Here is a 21624-nt window from a genome sequence, read left to right as displayed (position 1 = left end):
ACTGATAAGTGCATCCAAAAATTGTGGTACTTATATACAATGGAATATTATGCAGTCATTAGAAAGGACAAAATAATGACATTTGCAGGGAAATGGATGGAACTAGAGCAGATTATTTTGAGCAAAGTAAGCCAAGAACAAAGAGAGAAATGGTACATGGTCTCCCTGATATGTTGATGATAAAGCCAAATGCAAGAAGATATGGCAAAGTAACAGGACTCAAGAAACAATGGACAGCCACCCATTTTGTCATGTCATTGCTAAATGACTCCATTTTCTTGACTATATATATGATAGATATGCACACACACAGAGGGAAGCCAGGAAGAGGAACAGAATAAGTGGAAACATCCTACAATAAGCAAAAAGAAAGAAATGTAAACATCACCAGATGTGGAAAAAGTAATTTGTATTGACAAAGCTCATAGAATTCACAAATTATATAGACCATGATAATGACAATTTGCCTTGTGAAAGTTAAAATGTGTTCGTGACTCTAAGTATCACTATTTCACAATACTGTAAATATATGAAATTTATGTAATCACCTAATCTCAATTAAATAAAAAAAGTGAGAGAAGGGATGGGTTAAGAGAGTGACAATGTTGTCAGACACTTTGTACTCATATACTATTTTGTAGAATGGGAACTTCTTTGTACAACTACTTAAAGATAATTATAAAAAATAAACTAAAGGATTAGCTGGTTTGGGTCTGGGAAGGTGGCTCAGTGGTAGAGCGCTTGCCTTGCATACCTGAGGCCCTGGGTTCGATTTCTCAGCACCACTTAAGCAGAAAGAAAAAAGCTGGAAATGGCGCTGTGGCTCAAGTGGTAGAGTGCTAGCTTTGAGCTGAAGAGCTGAGGGACAGTGCCCAGGCCCAGAGTTCAGTCCCTATGACTGGACCCCTCCCAAAAAAAAGAATTAGCTGGTTATGTTGGACATAATTACATCAGTTTGCTTTAAAAAATGACAAACATTCCTTTTTTCACTTTCAACATACTGTTGGATGGAATGGCATGAGAAGTGATTTGGTAGTAGAACCTGGCGTTGCTCTTCATTTTACTGTATGAAACAGAATGCACTACCAAGAGAAAGGAAAAGTGTGTGCTTAAAGTGAGGTACTTTCTGTACTAACTGCTGTGACAAGTAAGAGATCGCTGTCTGCCCAGAGATCCCCGTGGACCAGAGCTCTGCATGATATGCATGGTTGTATAGCCTCTGCGGGGTCACAAGTGTGGATTCAATAGCTCATGCTTTTTCTTTAGGGAGAAGTTGGGGAATAAAGGCTCCAGCAGCAGGCTTGTCCCTGTCACTCATTTTCTCTGCCCTGTCTCAGGACTCCTGGGCTCCCAGACTTGATGCAACCACCCTGGGAGGAAACGTGAGCTCAGTGTGTCCTGTGGACATACCCAATGTTTTACTCTCTGTGGGGAAGCAGTCACCATGGGCTCTATTCACTGGCATCTCCGGTGTCTAAAGTGAGGTCCCCAGTACCTCCCCTGCCTGATTCTGTGTGTTTTTCCAAGGTGGGTTTTATTTTATACTCTGTGTGCTGGTCATTTATGTTCTAACTTCACATGGCTGGGGCTCATTGCTCTGTGTTGCTCCTGGTGCACATGGACTCTGTGACAGGTAGGGTGACCAATGAGCATGGGGTACCCAGCAGCTGTCAGACACTGAAGTGGAACTAGCCAGGCATCCAGGATGAGGAGCCTTGCTCTTAGTAGTTGGAGTCATTACATTGCTCTTGGCCCTAGTGTCCTGGGTTGGCTGTGCTGGTCTTGGGTGGCAGGTCAGTATCCCATTCATGGGGCTAGGAGACCTGGTAAGGCCAAAGAGCTATGTTCCTAGGTATCTTATTTATTTATTTATATACTTATTTATTTATTTACTTATTATTGTCGGTCATGGGGCTTGAACTTTGGTACTATGCCTGTCCCTGTAGTCTTCAGCTCAAGGCGAGTGATCTATCATTTGAGCCACTGTGCCACTTCTAGTTTTCTAGTAGCTAATTGGAGATAGGAGTCTCATGGACTTTCCTGCCCAGGCTGGCTTTGAACTGTGATCCTCAGATCTTACCCTCCTAAGTACCTAGGATTACAGGTGTGAGCCATCAGCACCCAGCCTAGGGATCTTATAAGGACATCTGAGCAGAAATTTGGGTGAAATGGATTAGAGGCCGAATGGTAGAATGCAGAGCATGGTGTCAGGCTGGCTGGCAGGCAGTGCTGGCAGCTGCAAAGGGTTTTCCTGTGGGAGCAGATTATGGTTCTATGGCAGTGTGGGCCAGCTGCCTGACTCCGGCCACTTGGGTGTCTTTTTCTCCTGCTCCTGATAAGCTGTTGATTTTGCCTTCTCATTTCATTGTTTGTTCATGTCATTGTAAATTGGCCTATGCTATTCTTTCTTGGCTACCCTGTAGTTCACATGCCACCTGCTGGCTGTTCCTCTTCTTACTCTTCAGTATTTTTCAGTTTTAATCAGGGCTACAAGAAGATTTGCAGCACAATCTTAGCACACTGATCCCTCAGCATAGAGAGGAGGGGTGAAGGCAGTATCCTGCAGATTTTAGGAAGTTGATGTTTGGAAGGCAAATGTTGCCCCCTGCCCATTGTACTCTGTTCCCATAGAATATCAGTGGTTTGGGGGCACACTCTTTTAGATGTTACCATTTTCCTTCTTTGAGACCCAGTTTGCTGAATGCCTGCTGCTTGCTGGGCTTGCTGACTCAGTGACTTGGTGTCTGTCCCAGATGCAGTGGGTGTGGGTCCTGAAAGGTCTCTTCCCTAGAATTTGATGGTGCCTCTGTAATCTGGGCTCCCACTTGTCTTTATGTAGTCACAGCACTACACACACTGAGCTGTGGGTGAACAAGGGAGGGGAAGTACACCATGCATCCTGTATCAAGCATTGATGGAGCCTCATCCAAAGGCCATTAAGTCTTTCGGAAGAGCAGTTCTTTTACCAGAGCATTACCAACAGCCAGAAGTGGATGTTGTTGAGTTTTCTGCCATTGTGATCTCTATGGCTTGACCTGTGTTACCGATGAAACACATCTTGAAGTAGTGTTGACTGAATTGACTGTCTTGCATAATGTTCTTGGTTCTGTGGAGCTAGAGGTTGGACCTGCTGATGAAGCTTGTGCTGCTTCTGCTTGGGCTGGTGTCCTAGAGACAGCAAACTTCCTGAGTCATTCTCAATGGCAGGAGAGGGGATGGGCCATATTAATATTCAACTAAATGTCCTTATCTCAGAACAAACAGAATGTTTTCTTTAGGGCTGTTTGTAGGATTGTGGATCTGGTTTTTGACAGCCCTTGATCAGGATCATGTGTCACAATATAGTGGTGGTGTTCCTGTGTGTGAAAAATGCTGGGGCTTGGACCCAGTGCCTTCTGCACTCTGAGCACTCTACCACTGAGCCTTAGTGGATGGATAAGAAGGTCTTTTGGCTGGCTAGGCAGCAGGGTAACTTTTTCCATGACAAGCAAAGAGCTTGCAGAGTGTCAGTAGGAAGTTATTCAGAAGGAGCATGTATTTGCATGCATTTCCATTATAGGATTATCAGGGAAGGCTGTTACGCCTTATCTTCCCCATCTTTTGATTCGTTTAAGGTTTTATAGTATTTGTAGATGAATGTGTCTCCATCCGGTTCACTTCTGAGTGGAATTTGATTATAGTGTTCAGAAACTTGGTTCTTTTGCAACTCTGAGCCTGTGTGTTTTGGCTGAGTCTGATAACAGTCCCCCTGGTTCTGTGGCTGAAGATAAGGCAGTTGTTCGGCTGCTGTCCTGCATGGGGCTCAGAAGGCCTGACCACAGGCTTTCTGCTCTTAGTTCTCACTAATGTTTGGAGGCCCAGGCACTAGGCACCCTGTGCATACCCCCGAAAGCTGCCTTTACCTCTGGCATTGGCTGAGCCTTCAGCCACAGTCAGTCAACATAGTGACCATGAGGGATGGGCACTAAGCTTATAGAGATTGTGAAGAATCAGGATTAAGAAGCTTGTGCTAGAATTCCAGAGACTCTGCAATTTGTGGTTCCTCTGCTTTGCTGGAAATACAGGTCTCACTTTGCCAAGTTGGTGAAGGGATTAGGGCCTCTTATGAACAGTATGGGTTCTGGGGTTCAGCATTGTCACCTGTGTCCAGATTGGCAATGAGTGAATGAGAGCTATCTGTGTCTGTGGACATGTGCTTCCTTTAGCACTGAGCTTGGAGTATAACAAGCAACATGTGACTTCTCCCTAACAGACATGGATATTATCACAGCTTTGTACCAGAACTTGAGCTCTGGCTTAATTTGCTCCAATGTGTTAGAAATAGGACTTGAACACAGGCCTGTATGTCTTCAGAGTTTTTGTGCTTCACCCAATGGGAGAGTCCAGGTTACTGAGGAGCTGAGCCTTTTCTGCTCATTTCTGTTCCTCAGCAATGACCTTTGGTCAGTGTATCCTGAGCACTTGGCTATGCAGCCTTCCTCTGTGCACTGTCAGGTAGTCTGTAGAACCACCTAGTGATAAGGTACTGAGTGATGTGGGCACAGGTACTGTGGCGTGTCAATCTGCTTGGCCACTTTATTTAACCCTGCTGGGTTCTTCAGAAGACCCATCAAGTCAGCCTCCAATTGCTACTACCCAAGCCACAAAGTAAACTCACTCTGACCTCCTAATGGTGGCAGTTGGTTGGCAAATCTATTGTTGTCACTGAGTCACTTGAAACTTGGTTTTCATTGGATGCTTACAGAACCTCCTTAGGTCCATACTGGGCCATTCTTCTGGGGATGCTTTTAGGGAGGAGATGCATTCTTGTCTAGCAAAGGGGCCTTAGGATGTGGATAGGAGGTGGTAGCTCATGACCTTTCACATTTCAGAGACTGTTCACTTGCTTCCCCTGCTGCCTCCCAAAAAGTGATACAGTCACATTTTAGTGCTCCTTGTCCAAAGTATTGAATCCAGAGTATAAAATACCTTGTAGTATAATGAAACCTTGTCACTTTTATTAGCCCATTAGTGTGTGAGTTAAAGCATTCCTTAGCTGTCCTCAGATCAGCTAGACTAGTCACAGGTACACATAATTAATAATGCTAGGAGGTACCTGTGCCTCTGAATGGTTGTCCATCTGTGCCCACAGTGATGATTGTGGTGAGCAACTGCTCACGATGGTGTCTAAGCACTCACTGCCCATGTTTGAATCTCAGCTTTGTCCTTGAAAAATTTAGACTCTGAGAAACCTTCAGCTTTTTCTGATTTTGCCACCTCGCACAGTCCAATAAAATGTTCTGGAACATGGCTCACAACTCCATGGTCAGAACACAGAAATACAACCTAACTGCAATGTGAGCAAAAGATTTGTACGGTCAGCTTTGACCACCATCAAATATAGATGACAAACACATGGCAGGGTTTTGGATGCCATTACCTATTTGAAGCACACTGGATATGTAACCTCAGACCTCACAAAAATTTGCACTAACAATGTTTGTTATAGTGATATTCGTTAAGATCAGAGAGATTCAGACATTCATCCAATGGCAGCAGAGTGCAAATGGTACACCCACTTTAGAAAAATAGCCTATAAGTGCAGCTTCTCTTTGGCCCAGTGGTTGTTTAACTACCCCTTGCTGGGGTAGTACTTGGAAAAATGAAGGAACAAGATACAGTGAAATCAGCAGTTCCTGCAGTGCTGTCCCTCACAGTCATGCACAGTGTGATTGCATGTGTATGGCAGTACTGAATGGGTGACATTATGAAAAGTAAGTGCACATTGGCATGAGTTAAAGCAGTAGGAGTGGGAGGTTTTCCTTTCAGCAGCATGGCTTCTCTGCGTCATGACTGTCTGGTTCAGCATGAGATGATGATTGTGCCAACACTTTGTCTGATGGTAACAAGCTGGTAAAGGCTTCGTGTGGTCTCCAATGCTTTCCACAGGGGCATGCAGGGCTGTAATTCTTTCAGACTGAAGTTGCCACCAGCAACCACAGAATGGAAACCAACGTAGTAATGCAACTGCTAAACTTAGAGCAAGGATCACCTGGCCACAAAGATAAGAAAAGTAGGACTCCACAAAAAAATATTTTCAGAGATATTAACTATCCCAATCACCTGATTTGAGTGGACATCTTATCCAATGCCACAAATCTGTCGTATCTCTGTAGAATTATTACTATTATTATTTCAGTGCCAGTTGTAGAGCTTAAACTCAAGGCCAGGAAACTGTCACGGAGGTTTTGTCCTGAAGGGTGACACTGACTAGCTCTTGAGCCATGTCATTTCTTCTGGGTTTTTTATGTTTAATTGGTGGTAATACTCTGAAGGACTTTCCTTCCTGGGACACCTCTGTCACATTGCACGTGATAGAATTAGGTGTTGTGATAAAACTCAGTATGGGAGTGGAGCATATATAGGTGTGGAACAGACATTTATGGCTCCTTACTAAAGTCGCTCTGAATATCCCCCTGCTCTTATTCCTGGGAAATTCTTTCTTTTTTTCTAATTAAAGACCTTGTCTTTGCTTCAGTGCCCTGAAGGAAGCCACCTATCTTTCACTGAGAATGCAGAGGGTAAACATGGCATGTGATGAACCTTCCTCTAGGAAAGCAGGCCCATGAGGAGCACATTGCAGGATGGCATCCATTGGTGAGCAAAACAATGGCTGGCAGAGTTCATGCCACAGGAGAACCAGTCAGGTTAGTCAGGTTCAGTCAGGGAGGTCAGGAGGTCTATGTCTGGTGGTGCCAGAGGTTCCTTTCTCTGTTTCTGCTCACAGGTGAATGTCTATGCCAGATGCAGTGTTTCCACAATGAGATATGCATACCTGTTTTGTTGAGGAAAAGGAAAGGTTTTGCTAGGGTTCTTGCAGTCTCTCTGACAGAGATTGGGATTGTCCAACCACTTCCCCCTCACCTCCCTTCCTAAATCTACTGTCCCCCTCCCTCACACACTATTTCCTGCTAGCCATGGACTGGAAATATCCATTGGTGCTGTCTGCAAGGACATTCTAGAGCCTTCTAACCCCTTGGTCTTCCCAGTGCTGTTAGGAGTAAGTAGTCTTGCCAAGATATCCTGATGAATTGTGCAAAAGTCCCTGTGGCAGGAAACCCCAGCATTCGCGCTGTTATTAATTCAAGTGACCTATTTCTTCAGAGCTTGGATGGGTTCTCCAAGCTAGCACAGATTCATCTAGAGAGAGTTCTCCCAGTCGTCCCCCTACGCCATTCTACATTCTCTTCATTGCTAGCCAGCAGCTCCTTCCAACCTATCTGCCTGGATGCTGGCCAGAAATGCTATCTGAAGACTGTGTGCATTGGTTTGCACACATGCTAGTTGTTTTGTAAGGGCTTGTGTGTGTTAGGTCCAACTGTTCATGTGAGGTCATCAGCAGAAGATAAGACATGGGTTGGCCACGTCTTTAGACAAACAGGCTCTCCCTTCCTCTTTCCCCCTTATGAATCCCTGTGTGACAGAACTGCTGATAGGACTTTATGTGAACTTTGGGCCCCAGGAATGTCTCCCCAACATGTACCCTCCAGAGTAGTTCTCCTTGCATTGGACTGGGCAACAACTGGAGTATGCCCTTCCCTCCGTGTTTTCCTTTGCACTCCTGTCCTCCAAAATTCCCTGCCACCTTAGGAAGATGCCCTGTGAGATCGGTTCTGAGTTCCATTTACTGTTGGGACACAGAAGCCTGTGACCTAAATCAGAGGTACTACTCCTACTAATATGGGCAGATAACAGGCTACCAGCAAAAAGGTAAGGAATCCAGAATAAGGAAGGTTGGATAGCTTCTTGACTGCCAAAAACAAGGAGGCAAAGAGTGGGGAGGTCCTCTGAAGGGTAACTGTTCAAGGATTGTGTTCCCTAGTAGACAGTGCCAGGGGCTGCACCAACTCGAAAATGATTTGGGGCCACGGATTGGAACTTTTTTTCCACCAGAGAGATGTCATTGTGTGCCAGTTTTTTTTTTTGAAATTAACAATAAGAACAGTAGAAACAAAGGAAACAGTAGGGAAAGAAGGCAGAGGATTAATGAGTAAGAGGGCAGGCAGGTGTGTGGCAGGGGCTGGTGCAACGTGGGGCTTAGTTCTGGAGCTGTCTGAAGAGCCCTTAGGCAAGATTCCCTGCATGCAGAAACTTGTGGTCAGTGCATTTGTGGTGATGGCTGTTGCTCTGGTGTCAGTGGAGCTGGAAGATGGCGCAAGCCAGTGCTAACAGCAGTGCCTGCAGAGCTCAGGAGATCAGTCCCCAAAGGATCCACATCAGGCCTTCCACGATGCTGCCTCCCTCCACACACACACACATTCTCCTTCTGGTGTCTCCGCCATACACAACACACAGTATTCTGCCCCTGAATGGCTTTCACCTGTATGTGTGTGTTTGTGTGTTTGTACCTAAGGCTGGCTATCCCTTCATTGGAAGGAACAGCACCAAGCCAGTCGCCTTCACCTGCAGCCTCACCTCCAGATGTTTCCACTGAAATGGGAGGACAGAGACTAGGAACTCCATGGGAGAGCCTCATACAGGCAGATGCAGCCAGCCCTTTCTAGCATGTGTTTATATAACTGCTAGGTCTGAAAAGACAGGGAGTGGCATAAGGCCAGAAAGAAGCATTGGTTGGGAGGGGATGGAGAATGCTGTGTGGTAACTGTTGAGGCTATTTGTGGTTATATGGTAGGGCCTGGCACCTTCCCAGGCAGCTTCAAGTCCCACAGACTTGCAGGGTTGATGGCTGGAAGTTGAGTGAGTGGGTGCACCTGGGGGCTTGTAAGAGGAGAGATGACAGAGAGGCCAGTGAAGGGATGAAGAGGAGTGAAAGCTGGTTCTGCAAAGACCTACATGTCCACTTGGGTGAGACCTGGGTGTGCTCCAGCTGGCCACATCAGTGAGAGCCTTGCAGGACAAGGATCACCTAGTCACTCACAGGGCCTGTTTGCTGGAGCACCGTGCCTCCATGGGGCCAAAAGGGTTGTGGATACCCCCTGGGCATCTGCAACAAGTACCCTTTGTTACTGTCCATATGGTGTACATGTCCTCCACAATCATGAGAACCATCATCCCATTTTCTCTCCAGGTATGGGCAGAATCTCTTGGCAAAGTAAGACCCATTCCCCTGGAGGCTTGCTGGCAGGAGCTCAGAAAAACTCTACCACTTTTAGAAAGGGGAACTGAGGAGGATCATGGGATTAACACACACACACACACACACACACGTGTGAAATCCTACAAAAGGTGAGGAAGGTGTTAGGCCCCTGGCAGCAGAGCTGAGAGGCAGTATTGGGACCGAGACTGGCTAGGAGGGGACATGTCAGAATTCAGCCAAAGCATGCCAAGTGAAATGCAGTTGGGTAGATGCAGCTCTTGTGATACCTCATTTCACATGTCTGTAGCGAGCTTCTTTCACCTGTGATGAGTGTTTAAATTGGGGGAGTGTTGGATAGTGGGCATGGAGACAGGGCCAGGATTACATTGGCACAGGGCCCTTTTCAGTGATCTCATTTTCAAGGATGTCTGGGGAAGAAAGGAGCTTAGGGCATTGTGGTAATTGCAGAGAAAGCTCTGTGTGACTGTGTCTAAGCCTGACCCAGTGTTAGTGTGTTGTGTGGGAACAAGTGTGCACAAACACTCACCCAAGTGAGTGACCAACGCAGGTGCCTAGTGGTCACACTGAGGCAGGTGGAGGGTCAGCTGATGTTTGCCAGCTGGGGTCATCTCCTGTGCACAAGTCTGAAAAGACCGGGGCGGCATGTGGGCAGTAAGAAGAATGAGGGTGGGAGGGAGGGGAATGAGGTGGCTGCTGTTGGGGCTGTTTGTGGCCCCGTGGATGCAAATGGGCCTGGCACCTTCCCTGACAGGAACAGAGCCCAAAGACTTGTATTGTTGATGGTAGGTTGGCATGGCATGCTTGTGGGCATGTGGGATGAGAGATGACAGTAAGGCCAGAATTGCCTCCCAGTGTCAAGTGACAAGCTAATCCAAGTGAAGGCTCTGGGACAGCAAGGACCCTGTCCTTTGCTGTCTGTCCCTGTGAGGCCTCCCACCTGTCCCAGAGGGGGAAGGATGATGGGCCTGTATGGGACTCACAGTACTGGGCTGGTCAGTACAAACTTCCATGGAGCTGAGCGATGGGAGCAGTAACTCACCAGCTAATGCCTCCTGTACTGTGTCTAAAATGAAAACTTGAGTCTGGTCGATAAGGATTACTGCCCAGCTTACCTCAATTTCACACCCTCAAAAGCAACCACTGAGGGATCATATCCCATGTACCTTGACAGCAGTGCCTTGTCCTGCTGGGTCTGATACCTCAGGCTTTGGAAAAGGAGGATAAGGATAGTGCAGATTTTGCATGGACCGAGCTTCCAGTTGTGCTTCTGCCACTCTGCTGGTCCTCAGAGCTGACCTATGGGCAAAGGATGTCTATATTCCTGTCCAGTGACCTGGGCCAATTCAACCTGACCACACACAATGGGACCACAGATCTCTACACAGATCAAATGCTTGAATGTATGTAGGTGCAACCTGGAAAAGGCTCATCTGTATGTCTGCTTCCCAAGGGTGGAGGCATCACTCAGAGACTACGAGCACATCTGGTTCAGTGGCCCAAAACAAGGGCCTAGCCCCAGACTCCAGTGAGACCTCAGACGTCCTTTCCCTGTACCTTCCCTCTTCACTTATGCCATGTGCACAGGCCAGAATGCCACCACTCCCTCACGTCCCAACCCTCAGGCTCCTGTATCCACAACCCCATACAGCCAAGCCCAATCCTACCTCTGCTACCTCAAACTCAGTTCCCTCACAATTCTCCAAAACCCTTTCAGTCCTAGCCTTGAACACTAATCTCTCTGCCTTTGGTCTCACCCACTGAGCTCACTTAAACCTCAACCTACTCAAGGCTCCTTGTAAACTGTTTACAGCCTCCTGTTCCTCATTCTGCAGTGCAGCTTTCACCACTCGCTACCAGCTATCTTGCTTGTACCCGGCTTACGCAATCTGTCCCCCAAACTCCCTCCCCACTAATGACAAAATGCTATTTCCTAGTGGAAAGAATGCCCTTCAGCCCTTGGTAGGGGTAGGTGAAGTTGCCCACCCCCACTCAAGAGTCTGACCCTGGAGAGCATCTCCATGGCAAACCCACCTGGCGTTTACTACACCATATCATCCCATGACATAAGTGTTCTGCCTGCAGGGCAGGTCTTGATGGCATTGGACTAGAATAATTGCATGTCTGAGGTCCAGAATGCCTGACAGCCTACACCTTGGGCTACCTTTTGCCACTATTGACAAGCAAGTTTGTCAGGACTTACTGTGTCATTTCTCTGCTTCTAGACTCCGAGCTCCTCCAGGACCAGAGATATTTAAGCTTATAAGACAAAAATGCAAAGCCCAGAGATAGGGACAAACCAAATCTCCTCCTTGGGCTGCCAGAAGGAAAGGACCTTCCTCACCTGCACCATGGCCTCCACACCCACTAAGCCAAAAGAGCCAGAGCTGGGTAGCAGCTACCAGGCCATCAGACAGGGCCAAGTCGTCCCTCCAGATAAGTCAGGGCTCTGTTTAGAGAAGGTCTCTGATCTGTCAGCTCACAACCTAACCACCTCAAGTCCAGCTGTAACCATGGGCAGGATCACAGGTAAGCAGGAGGTCCTCAAGAGGGATTTGGCAGCACTCCCTATGAACTGCCCTTGCCTGTGCCAACACACACCACATCATGAAAGCCCCCCCCCCCCAACTCCAGAGTACATTCTTCAGCAATCCTTACCAACTCCCGATGGCTATGCTTTGGCATAGATCAGAATCCACAGATGCACAGTGTGATCCCCTAGTGCTAGCGATCTCCAGTATCAGAGCAGCAGAGGACATGGCTGGGTGTAATCCAGAGATAAGTGCAAATGGGGAAGGAGCCTTGCGACCCTGGCCCCATCTCTGTCCTCAGCTGTGGCTTTGTCAGTCCCTACACATCCACATCTGAACAGCAGATTCCTTGAGGTCCACGGCCTGACTAACAGGTCCAAGGAACTGCCAAAAATACTCTGGTTCTACCTGAGAAGCATGGCTTGTGTTCCTTCTGAGAAGGAACAGACAGGGAAGGGTCCCCTGGCCTAGTGGTGGGGAAGCAGAAGTGATGACTTGGTCCATATCAGTGGACAGACAGATTGGGAAGGCTCAATGGCAGTGCAGGACTGAGGTACTATTGGCGTCTTTCTCATTGTAAAGCACCTTGATCAAGTGGCTAGGTCCTTTACCTCTGAAAGGAGGTCAGGAAACAGAGCTTGTGTCTATGCTGTCCTCAGAATGCTGGGAATTGAACTCAGACACTTTCACACAGTAGAAAACTGCTTTAACCACTGATCTACCTCCTCAGTCGTTGGCTTTCTTTTGAGACAATCTCACTATGAAGTTAAAGTCTGGCCTCCAGCTGCTCTCTACCTATCTCTTCCACCTAAGTGCTAGAATTACAGATGTGGCCCAGCCCATCTACTCTTGTTTTCCCCTTGAGATCTGCTTAGAGCCAGGTCATCTTCTAAGTAAGAATTCATCAAGGCAACTTGGATGCAGAAGCATTTCCCTGTCCATCCATGGCTGGCTCAGTCATCTAAGTCTCTACATGAAAGTCAGGCACACATCCATGCTGCGCATCTCCTGGATCTGCCTAAGATGCCACTCCTGTGAATAAAGCAAGGCCTGGTCATTCCCAGAGAGGAAGAAGCCCCAGAGAGTACACTATTGATCCCCTAGTGAGGATGTGGTTAGTAACACAAGCCCTGGACATGTAGACTTTGCACCAAGACCTCAGGTGAGCTTCTTTTGTCCTGAAGTGTGAAGTGGTGGCCTGATTATCTAGCACTTATACCAGTGGGTTGCGAGCCCAGGATGTGGCAGGTAGAAGTGCATGAGGGTACAGCAACAAAGTCCCATTAGGGACTGGCCTAGCCACCCACTTCTTGGTCTAGCACACATAGGTTTTTTGACAGTGTGACAAAAAGGAAGAGGGAACAGAGCCAGCATTCCAAGAGAGGTTTTCTAGGTCTCTGAGGCTCAGCTGTGCTCTCTGCTGGGCAGTGGCCCTCAGGATGTTGGCATAGATGCATTAGAGTCTCTGGTGTGCATGGTACATGAAACACTTTCAGCTTTTGCTGGCTGCAGAGCAGGCCAACCTGCAAGCCGGCATCAGGCAGCAGGCACAGCCTGGCACTCAACCAAAGACCCTGATGTAGGCTACCCAAGGTAGAAGGTGAAAGGTAAGAGTGGGTTTTACAGACACACACTGAGTAAGAGATCCTGAGGGAGGAACCCGTCCAGCTGTTGCTCCAACCAGCCCTGCAGTGGATGGTGCTCAAGTCTGAGACTCAATTTAAAGTCGCATGAGCAGAGTACAAATCCATACATTCCAGCCGAGTGACCTTCAACCAATGCCAGTCTTCGCACTTAAGAATAGTAATTCCTCTCTATAAAATGGGCTTATTCACCACTGGCAGCAAGTATGGCGGCCTTTCGGTCATCATGGTCAGCAAAGGCAGCCTGGAATGTGGCCACCCAATGGTGGTGGTGCCCTATGATGACAGGCCACAGTCTCCTTGCCACCATTGGCCAGCACCTGGAAGCCCACTTGGGTACAGTACCCCAGCTCAGCAACAGCCACTGGCCCAGCACACAGAATTCTCCTTGGGGGATGGGGATGGCAGCGGCGGCTGGCGATGAGCGGCGGGAGCGGGTGAGGAGCAGGCGGACAAGGCTGGGGGGCCCATGAGCGCCAGCCGCAGGGCAGAGGGTGGGGGCCCGAGCACAGCGGGCGGCGGCGAGGCAGGAGCAGAGAAGATGGTGGACAGCGACAGCGGCAGTGAGCGCGGCGGCAGTGGCGGCGGCAGCGGCAGCTGGCAGGGAGGCTTCCAGCCCGCACCCCACCCCGTGGTGGCGGCGAGCAGGAGATGCAGGAGCTGGCCTCGAAGCGGCTGGACATCCAGAACAAGCGCTTCTACCTGGACGTGAAGCAGAACGCCAAGGGCCGCTTCCTGAAGATCGCCGATGTGGGCGCAGGAGGCTCCAAGAGCCGCCTCACGCTGTCCATTTTGGTGGCGGCCAAGTTCCGCGACTGGCTGCGCGACTTCATCGAGCACTATGGGCAGCTGGGCCCCAGCAGTCCCGAGCAGCTGGCAGTGGGCACAGAGGAGGGCGGCGGGCCCGGCACTCCTCAGTTCAACCACTTTGGAAAGCAGTATGGAGGTTCCTCAAAAGACTTCACATAGAACTCCCCTATGACCCAACAATCCCACTTTTGGGCATTTACCCAAATGTTTATAAACAAGATCACACTAAAGCTACCAGCACAACTATGTTTATTGCAGCATTATTTACCATAGCTAAGATCTTGAACCAACCCAGATGCCCCTCAGTAGATGAATGGATCAAGAAAATGTGGTATATATACACAATGGAATTCTATGCCTCCATCAGAAAGAATGACATTTCCCCATTTGTTAGGAAATGGAAAGGCTTGGAAAAAATTATATTAAGTGAAGTAAGCCAGGTCCCATGGTTTCCCTTATTTGCAATATATAGTACATCTATGAGTCAAGCAGAAAAGGACAGATAATGTGATGTTAAGAAAACGAACCCTTAAATATGTATTTTAATGTTTTTTTTCTTTCATGCATGTGTTTCTAACGCATTTATAAGATTATTTCTTTGTTGCTTTGTATGTCCCTCCCCCACAGTGTAACCCCTGCTTTCACTATATTTGATGTCAGTACAAGTTGTGGAGGAGATGGGGACAAACAAGTCGTTTAAGGATTCAGGTGGACCTGTTGCAACCATGAGAAGTACAAAATGTCATGTCAAAAACGAGCTTTACAATGTCGGTGTGGGGGGGCGGTGGTGGGGGAAGGATTGGGTGGGGGGGAGGGGGGAGGTTGGGAAGGGAGGTGAAGGGTGAACAAAGGAGGAGGCTGCAATGCTTGGTAAGAAATGTATGCATTATCCTGCCCATGTAATTGTAACCCTTCTGTACAGTATGTTCTCAAATAAAATAAAATAAAATTAAAAAAAAAGAGCGAGTTCCTGGTGCGCGAGAACTGCAAATACTACCTGGATCTCAAGGAGAACCAGCGAGGCCACTTCCTGCGCATCCGCCAGACCCTCAACCGCGGCGGCGGCTTTGGCGCAAGCCCCGGGCCTGGTGGCCTCCAGAGCGGCCAGACCATCGTGCTGCCTGCGCAAGGTCTCATCGAATTCTGACATGCTCACCAATCTCATTGACGACTAGGGAGGCGAGGAAGACCAGCTGGCCGGAGGCCCAAGAGGCGGTGCCGGCAGCGGGGGGGGGGGGGGGGGGGGGGGGGGGGGGGTAGGGGGTGGGGGGGTGGGCTGTGTGGGGAACTCCCGGAGGGCACCTCTATTACTGTGGACTCCAAACGTTTCTTCTTCGATGAGGGCTGCAATAAGTACAGAGTTTTTCTACGTGTGAGTGAGGTGAAGCCGTCCTACCCAATGCCATCACCGTGCCCTTCAAGGCCTGGAGCAAGTTTGGTGGCGTCTTCTGCCGGTATGCGGATGAGATGAAAGATATCCAGGAGCAGCAGAGGGATAAGCTTTATGAGCATCGTGCTGGGGGGGAGGGTGAGGAGTCCTAAGGCGAGGAGGTGGATGAGGATTGAAATGGCAGCTTTCCCCCCTGGCCTCCCCCACCCTGTTACCCGCGCCCCCCATCCCCCATCCCCCTGGCTAGTTCCCATTCTTGCTCATTCCCCTGTGAGCTAGTGGAGAGGGAGCCCGGGAGGCCACCAAGGGAGAAAAAAAAACCAACAAAATTAAAAAAAAATAATATAGTTAAGAGAAATAACCATAAGACAACAGTCTTGAACAGTGAGTAAAGCAGTAAAGTTCCAGAAATTGACAGCAACCTGCAAAGAGAGGACAACAGCATCTCCTCATCTGCAAGAGTCTCAGCTTCTATTTCCCACCCGAGGTTCCTAAGCTCATCTAGATAATCCTGAAGGGGATAGATTTCGAGTCTGGGCCCCTAAACACATCTGACTTACCCAGATCCATCTGTGTATAACAGTTGAATTTGTGTTGTACCTGGGTAAATCTAAAGTATCTCTCCAGGCCTAGCCGCCGTTGCAGTGTCTATCCTTCACCTTCATTGTAATCAGCCTTTTGGATCGAGATCTGCACAGAAATTCTTGAGACAGAGAGACCTTTGCAGTTACCCAGTCCTGAGAGTCCAGGTTTATGAAAAGGAATGCAACTTTACACAATCATGGACAAGGCAAAAAAGAATTCAAGAAGCCATCAGCGAATCAAAACAAATTGGATTGTTTTTTAATGGTTTTGCATGGAATCTGGCCCCATGTCTTTTCTTTGCAGAATTGTTTTCCGGGATGCGAAAATTCAAAAGCCAATGTTTGAACTAGAGAATTCATTACTAAAATAGTTTAAAAGTTGGGCAAAAGGAATTTTTTTTTCAAAAAATAAAAGCAGTTTTACATTGGGGGTTGCTGAGGTAGGCACAATAAGTCAGGCATAAAGCACAAGGCAAACTCGTTGAGTGGATGGGTTGCTGCTCACTAAAGTTCTTCCCTTGATCTCTAAAGGTGGAGGTCATTACCAAGAAGTGGCATTGGTGTGAATGAGAGCCAGATCCCATGGCTCTACTATATGAGCCAGTGAATTGTGGCTAATTTGGCTGTTACAGCCACTGGTTGGCTGCATTTTTAACTGTAAAACTTAATGATTTTCTGCAAAAGGAACAGTATGGCTACAAGCCTGATCTTTAATGGAATATGCATCCTCACAGAGAAGTTGGAAATAACTAAAACTGAAGTCTTAATTCACCTTCAGTTTAATCTGTGGATTTGTTCAAATACTAAAGATCCTCAGGTTCAGAATTCCAGCATCATTTCTTCTTTAAAACAAATTTTTAAGAACTTGATCCATCTTATTAGTACCTCACAATCAAAGTTGGCAAATGATGGATGAATGATTCAAGCAGTGCACCCGGTGGAAGCTGAAATCCATCTGTGAATGGAACTGATGTGAACGTGAATATGCTGACTATATCCTGGAAGCATTTTTATACCATCTTGAAATTGCAACATACTGGCATTGGCCAGTTTATCCAGCTGTCTTTCAAGAATAAAAGTTGGGGTTTTCATGGATCACCTCTTCTATATTTTAAATGGATTTTCAGTAGAAATGATTTTTGTTAATCAAGTTAATCCCACCTCATCAAAAGGTATTTCTAGAAATGTCACAGGCCTAGGAAACTTTGAATTGAATGGGAGCTAATGTTCTTTCCAAAGTTTTCAGGTATTCTTTGTGTGACACCTTCTCAACCAGGAGGCAAGTAATCCCATCTCCACAATCTTAGTATTTTTTTTAACTGCATGCCTGTCCTTTATTTGAGCTGCCTTTTTAATTTATTGCGTATCCTTTTTATTATCTTATTTTGGTATTCAATCTATACAATCTTTTTGTATTTATTGGGAAATAAGTAATATACAAAAAGGTCATTTTCATGTATTTGTGGCTGAGAGGGAGATACTTGTGTATATAAAATTAGGCTTTTTAAAAAAAAACTAGACTATGACTCAAAATAATGTTGATCTTAGGTTCAAAGAAATAGAAGAGCCACAAACATTGGTGCCCTTTTCAGACTATTTCTCTACTCACATCATTCATAGTAGAATTTTTAAACGTTTTTTAAAGCTTTTCTTTTCAATTTTTCTCCGTTGCCAAGAATGTTTCCTAAATTGTATGGGAGCAATAGTATTTTTGATGTTTTAATGACATCCGTATACTTGTACTGTATTTTGTACCACAAGGCAGCTGTTTTCAATAATGTCCTGCTGTATTTACCTATGTGTTTTGAGTGTTTTGTTTCTTTGCTGCGGAGAACAAATTCCTAGTTTTAGTAAAGGAGATGAGAAGCTAGCATTAGGCTTGCAAAAACTGTTTAAGTTTCAACTCTGAGGCAGCAATGGAAATTAAGGTTGCAGCTATTAGTTGATCGCTGTAACTTTTGCATTTTCAAATCATGTACAATTCCTGTATAGACCAACTTATTTTCTTGCTTCAGTGGTGATTCTGTTGCTCAGCTGCAGTGAGCCAGTTCAATTTTGCAAAGGTGCAGTACCTCTCCTTTTCAAGGGAGTGGTTTATTAATCTTTTTTCTTTTCTTTTTATTTGGCTGAATTGCAGTAACTAGCCTTGCCTTTCTATTCTGTAGAAATGACAGGGTCTTCACAATCCTTTACCAGTGGCTACTCAGCTATAATTAGCTGAATAGAAAGAATGTGGAAGTGGTCTGAGGCATATAGAGTATATGCCAAGAACACTACCATATATGGCATCAGCTTTGGTTACCAAAGAAATTTTCTTAGTCATTAGACCATATAACAGTTATATATCATATGTAAGTCTTTAGATATCAATTTGAGAATCCTCCAAAAAAAGGAGCAAAGAATGCGTAAGCTAGGTGTTGGCAAAAGTAATTTATATTAAAATTTTGACCTGCCTGTGTAAGATTAAGTGTGAATGTCCTAGTGGTGGGTTTTTAAGTCTTAAACCAATCTCTGAGGTTTATTTTTCCTGCAGGGGTGTTTCATCACCTCTTTTCCACTGTAGGAAGATTGCAGAAGGATGTAGATTAATTGTAACATTTCACTGATCCTCATTCCTGTGACTAGGCACAATAGAAATCTGCAGAGCATGGAGATTCATTCATTAATACTAGCTTATTAAAGGAAATAGTCTTTGTTCCAGTTAGATAATGGCATTACACAAACTCTGGGAAGCAACTAACTTTTTTGTTTTGTTTTTAGCTGCTTACTACAAACGCTTTAGAAGTTGTTTTCAAAATTTGGCAAACATCCCAGCTAATGAAAATAGTTACATTCCTTAGAAATAGGGAACTAAGACTCCTTTTCAAAAAATTGAGTTTTATTTCAAACTAGCTACAGAGATAAGCCTTTCTTTTCAAACAGTCAAAAGAGTCGGTCTCTGTGAAGTGATGTAACTCTTTAGGTTTCTATTGTCCCTTCTCATCATTTCAGCAAGTGAAATGGTAAATCTGGTGAGCAGATCTTTCAGTGCATATGCTGCACCAAACAAAATGTCAGTCTGTATAGCACCAAAAATCAAACTGAAAAGTAAACCAAAAACCCCCAAATACCCTATGGAACTGTTGGAGGCATATAGGTGGTACAACTGGCTGTAGCTGTGGTACACACATGGCTACTTGTCATGTCACTTTCCATAATTATTTACTGCAGAATGATTGAGAGACTTTTGGTGCAGGCAGCCATTAACCTCCTGCTTCCTTTGTTACCTCTGGGTCACTTTGCAGTAAATTGCAGGTCTTTTAAGAGATTCAAGCTTCGGTTTTCTCAAAACAAAACAATTATCTTGTCTTATCTGAAAATGCAGGGTTGTGGGCAAAAGAGGCTGGTTATAATAATGCCCTCATATTGAGTGGTCTGTAAATGGCTGCACACTTCAGGCACTGTTGTTGCTGAAGATGCTTAAATATGACCTTGACTGGCTTTACAGGGGAGTAGAATGTAATCTACACAAGGTGACTGTGCATCTACCTTGCTCTTGAGGTGGATAAAATTAAGAAGCTGGAGTGTGTAAGCCATGCACATAAGTATTCTTCACTGAAAATTTTGTTTTCATTTTTAACCCAATTATGTACTTTGTCCAATGCACAACTGATCTCTCAGTAGATATTCATTTGAAAATCGTGTGGCCTTGATCAGTGAGAAGGGAGAGGCAAGAAGTGACTTTTTGCTTTTATGAAAATGACTTGTTTGCTGAGAGTTGTTCTATAACACTCTAGGTATGTTTTTGATTGTATCCTTTTTGATTGGGGAAAGTTAATGTTTTGATCCTGGAGCTAATTCAATTGAGTTTTCTAAGTATCAGAATTGCTCTGATGAATAACAAAGTTGACAGCTTTGATGTCCAATCTCTGTTTATTTTTTAAATATAGTGGAGTGAAATCCCCACTATTATGAATTCTTTAAATCAATATTAATTTAGGACACCTTAAAAGTCTTGTGCATAAGTAAGGCCTGTTCAGAGAGCAGACCTTTTTGCTCCTTTTCCACAATTGTGAAAAAGCGTCAAGTGTTTTTTGCATTGTATATTTCCATTTCATCCCTGACATATTTCTCAAAGATAAAGCACTTTTTGATCATGAAATGCATGGGATCTTTGTGTGATGTGGATCATGGTTTCTCAGGCTCCCCTAGATATTCTGTTTATGAATATTATTCTAACTTTATGTCAGGAGAGTAGAAATCTTTGCTAATGTTAGAGAGTTTGTATTGTTGATTCAGAATACATTTTGCTAGTTTCCAATGGATGGGAGAGTAAAAAATGCTGCATTCACAATTTAATAAGTTACTTTCCCTTAAGCCTTAAGGTAACTTTTTCTTTTCTGTCAATAACAGCACTGAAGTTACAGTAAATGAATGAGATTATCAGTTTTCAGGGTTGTTTTTAGAGTACTGTAAATCAATTAGCTGTCTTCTGAAAGAGTTACAATTCCCATTCAGTATACTGGATAATGGGTGTAAAGGTGGGGGTAGGGCAGGGTGGGGGGAGATAGTTTGTAGAAAAGAAAAAAGAAAATAAGAACCATGTTTACCTTAAAATACAGACAAGAAAAAAGTCCATATGTCCCATTTGAAATTCCATATGCAAGGTGGAAATGACAAATTACAGCCTCATTTCTTCTGCTTTAATTTAGAAAAAAAAATATTCATTTTTAATATTAGCTTCAGAAGTTTCTTGAGATAACTGGACTCTTGAGTAGCAATTTCCATTGCCATATCTGACTTGACTGTGTAAGTCATCCTCAGACCTTATTCTTAAAACCTAGTTTCATTACTGGAACATGTGCAATCCACTTTTCAGTACTGAAAGTTAAATTCAGAAAATGGAAAAATAAAATTGCATCAGCATTGTAAAGATTTCTTGTCTTGGGGATTTCCAATTGCGATGTGTCCCCCTGAATCAAGCAAGGCCTTTGTGAATGCCTTTTGTATTTCCTAATGCAGTATGGAATATGCTGTCCACTTCTGTTCACAGTCTTACTCTCGTTTGAGAATCTAACTCATGCCTTCTTGGAATTAGACATTCCAATTGGGACAGATAGAACCATGTTAAAACGAGAAGATGCCATATTGTTAGCTTTACCACAGTAAACTAGTAAAAGGGAGAGCACAACTTTATTAGAAGCTAAGCTAGCATGATAGTGAAAGTTTTAACTCAACTTTTCTAATAGATTTTTGAATCCGGGAGCAATTTTTATTTTCCCCATGCTATTTCTGCTATCCACTGACAGATAAGAGAGGGCACACAGTCGGGCTGGGAAGGTGGCTCAGCGGTAGAGCCCTTGCCTTGCATGCTCGAGGCCCTGGGTTCGATTCCTCAGCACCACATAAGCAAAAAGAAAAAAGCTGGAAGTGGCACTGTAGCTCAAGTGGTAGAGCTCTAGCCTTGAGCTGAAGAGCAGAGGGACAGCGGCCAGATCCAGAGTTCAGGCCCCACGACCGGACCCCCCAAAAAAAAAGAGAGGGCACACAGGGAAATGAAGGTCCAGAGTTGTGAAGAGAAAGTGATAGATAC

At 45.4% G+C, this 21624-nt stretch overlaps 1 pseudogene; it reads left to right on the top strand.

Moving 5' to 3' along the window:
- The first annotated feature begins 13809 nt into the window (after positions 1–13809).
- LOC122115095 lies at positions 13810–15644 on the top strand (annotated as a pseudogene).
- The last annotated feature ends 5980 nt before the right edge of the window (positions 15645–21624 follow it).

This window comes from Dipodomys spectabilis, unplaced genomic scaffold, assembly GCF_019054845.1.
Source record: "Dipodomys spectabilis isolate Male_0828 unplaced genomic scaffold, ASM1905484v1 ptg000116l, whole genome shotgun sequence".
NCBI lineage: Eukaryota > Metazoa > Chordata > Mammalia > Rodentia > Heteromyidae > Dipodomys > Dipodomys spectabilis.
Note: the sequence above shows the minus strand (reverse complement) of the source record. Positions and strands in the feature narration are given on the sequence as shown.